Source organism: Hemiscyllium ocellatum, unplaced genomic scaffold (genome assembly GCF_020745735.1).
Source record: "Hemiscyllium ocellatum isolate sHemOce1 unplaced genomic scaffold, sHemOce1.pat.X.cur. scaffold_97_pat_ctg1, whole genome shotgun sequence".
NCBI lineage: Eukaryota > Metazoa > Chordata > Chondrichthyes > Orectolobiformes > Hemiscylliidae > Hemiscyllium > Hemiscyllium ocellatum.
Window position 1 is genome coordinate 1345488 of NW_026869338.1, and position 3874 is coordinate 1349361.

The following is a 3874-nucleotide window of genomic DNA, read 5'->3' on the forward strand; positions in this document are numbered from 1 at the left end:
GAAATGTGATCAGGAGCCAACGGTGCCAATATTCAATCCAGTCCAGTAGTTTTTGTGAACTGAAAGGACCATACTGAAAGGGGTTAAATGAAGCTGTTTGTTCAGTGACTGTGAGTGATGCTAGTCTCCATGGATCACAGTTGTGTCACTGGATGTTTTCCGTCTCCTATTAGTAAGGGGCCTCTTGCAATGGTTTATGCCATTGTAGCAGCAGATGCATTAACTCCAGCGCTCAAAGGGATCAGCAGCTACAGAGACAGAAAAAGGAGTTTTAAACATCTGATAATAGTTTGGAATGATCCATTAATGGATCAGAATCTGAGAACATTAGACTGGAATGCTGTAACAATGAACAGGGGTTTATCCTCTGGTCTTTTCTATTTTTCCTCGTCTTGGTCAACATTACCAACTCGGATATGGGGTGCACTGATGATTATCCAGGCGGGTTACTATCCTATCCTCGCTATAGTTGGTGTTCCTGGTAAGTTTCTTCATCTCTGTCCATTTATAAATCTCTTCAACCATGGCGAACTTCGTTACTATTTCTGTTATCTATATTTGACAAAGACGGAAACTATTGTCTTCAGTTTCAAATGCAAATTCCATTGATTACCCACAAATTTCAGAACCGCCCCACCCCCGCCCTCACAAATATCTGAGAACAAGACTGTTCACAATACCGAATTTAAATAAATAAAATTCATTTATGTCTCGGTATTCTGTCCATCACAAAACCTATCCACTACCAGCTCGATTATATGCCCAGTCACCATCTTGGCTTCAATGCTGACGCTTTATAAACCATTATCTATGCTTTGGTAAAATTCAGACGTTATGGTTACAACTCTCCTTTAAGCATTATTTCAGTTGCAAATATTTCGATCGCAACTTTGTTCTTGTCACTAAAATAACTTCATGACAGAAACACTCTCTCAGCACAGTAATGTCGGAAGAAATGTAATTCAGATGCACAGGTTATGACACAGAAATATGCTATTCCACATCCTACCACAGACGATGTCAGAAAGTAAATACAAAAGACAGAAATTGGAAATAACAACCATTACATTTCCAGCATTTTGTCCATAAGTTTATCTATTTCACTGATGTCCTTTGGTAAATGGAACTTGCGTTATTATCTGGGCTGGCTTAAGATTTATGTGAGTCCCACAGCAATGTGCTTGGTTCTGTACTGCCTGAAAGAATGACCTCACAGTAAATGACATTTGGTTAGGTCAAAAAATGCTGCCCCTGTCAGCGATGCAGACATTCCAAGTAATAACAAAATTAAAGGTTAAATAAAGCAAAGAATGATGCAACAGATCAGAAACTGTAAAGAACGAGGAAGTGCCAGACAAACTGAGCAGATTTGGCAGCCCCCTCGGGTGGAGAGAAAAATAGAATTGGCAATTCAATTCTAATGACCATACATCAGAACTGAACACAGTTGGGAAATAGCGTGATCGATGTTGGTGACACCGACTTCTGTTATGAAGGGGAGAAGGACTGAGGTGAATAGATGGAGAAAGAGAGAGATAGAGAGAAAGAAGCAAAGAGATTGTTGATGATCAGTTGGGATGGAAATAAAAAATGAAATTAAACCTTACTTATGTTTCTCCTGTTCCCATATTACTGATAATAATGTCCATGTAAGGTATATGTCAAAGTTCCTGTTAAAAGATTTTATGCCTGTTTTTCTCTCTTCCCTGAGTGTGATCATCTTCTTTTATTTATTAATGGGATGCTGGCCCAGTATTTAATTCCCTTTCCTCACTGTCCTGGAGAAGGTTTTGGTTATCTGCCTTCCTGACCCACTGCAGTCCGTGGGCTGTAAGTAGTCAGTGCTGAGGTCCATGCGGTTTCATTTCTTTGAGGTTTTGAAGTGAGTGATATAACTGAGTGGCTGGCTTGGCCATTTCAAACTGCAACTGAGAGTTAACCACATTACTGAGGGTCTGGAGTTACATTTAAGCCCGACCAGGTGAAGAAGGGAGATTTCCTGTGTGGAATTCGGATCCGGTGTCTGGTTCATTACCTGATTCCCTGGATTCATACTCAGAGTTAATACAGCTGGATCATCGCCTCCTCAGTATCTCCAATCAACTCCAATGGCAACAGTGATGTTGTTGTTGGTGTGACTTTGCTTCATAAGGCAAATAAATGATTGGCAAAAAATGCAATCCTTCTCATTTTGTATTTATGAGAAGGCGAGATGATGGGAAGTGCTCTTGGTGAAAAGGAGCTGGATGTCCTTGATCATGGGGCACTAACAGAATCCCTACAGAGCAGTCGGGTACTGGCAGGTGGGATGAGATTGGATTGGGATATCTGCTCGGCATGGACGGTTCGGTCCGAAGGATCTGTTTCCATGTTGTGCATCTCTATGACTCTATGACTCAGCAAGTCATCAACACAATAATGAGTAGTATCGTTCATTACAAAGTGATTAAAGTATAAGAGTGAAGACACCGTCCTGCAGTTGTGGAGTATACTTGAGACAGTATTTTCTTTCATTTATAATCAATGATCTCCTTGCTACAGAGAGACAGTGTAATGGAGTTTCACCAGACAATTCCCTGCGGTGATGGTACCATGAGGAGAGTGTGAAGGAAATAAGTGTTTCATCTGTAACGCTACAAAAAGAATAAAAACGTGATTGCATTAACACTGGAGTGTTATCAATCAACACTCATTACTTTCAAAATAAAACACGTATAGCATTAGATATACCAAGTTTTCCATGATACGTGTCTTCACATTTGGACAAATTTATAGATAGAAAAGGTTTAGAATGATATGGAACAAGCGCAGGGAAATGGGGTTAGCATGTGTGGACATTTTGATCAGCATGAACCAGTTTGTGCTGATGGGCCTGTCTCCGTGCTATAGGATTCTATGACTCTTTGATAATTTACAGAGCTCTATGGAGCCCCATGTTGGTTGAGAGAGAGAGCTCCAAGTTCTGAATAAACTCTCACCGTCTGAATGTACAGCTGGTGTGTGACCCTGCATTGAACGTCATGTTGTTTACAAATCTGTCATCAGCCACACTCTGACAGTATTAGCCATTCCCACTAGCTTCTGACCTCCATACAGAACACTAGCCTGTCTTCTCTCTCACAAACCAATCCCTCTTTTTTGCTAAAAGCTGTTCATTGGCTCAAGTAGATCTGTCCTTGATGTTTTTCAGGGCATCAATAAAACGGGGCCAGGCTATGATCAGTCTGGTTTGGTACAGACATGAAAGGGATGTTCAGAGGTCTTTTCTTTATATGCAAACAGATGAAACTACAGGCCAAAGTGGTCATGCTTTCGAAGTGACTTGTATAATGAACAGGGAGCTGTCAGCTCTTTTAGCTGAGCTAGCTGAGTTGAGTTGAGCTGAGCAGTTTTCAGTTGAGTCTTGAACTGGGAAGTTCGACTGGGAGCTGAGTGGTAACTTTCTCTCTTTTCTGTCATTTAGCTTCAACCTGGAACAATGCATTCCATTATGACGCTATTTCAAGTGAGTTTGATTATTGGGACTATTGTGTGCATTTGGAATAGCATAATTAAGTCTAGCTGGATCGGTTGAATTCTGTAGGGGTTCTTTATTCTGTTCATTGTCTTTCATTGTGTAATTTTGTGAAGAACGTTTTTCTCTGATTTAAAATCTAGTAGTCACCCGAGCTAAATTTCTCCAGTTAATTTTCATTGGATAATTACCAAAACAAACTGCAAAGTTATGCTCTGGGCTGCTTGCTTAAGAATGATTTGAGTGGTCTAGCCTCGTCCATAACAGACTGGGGGTTCATTGCTGGATTTTCAACAGCGAGTGGGAGGTGCTAGTGTCTTTAGTTCTGGTATTCGTTTGGCTGGGTTGACAAAGTTTTGA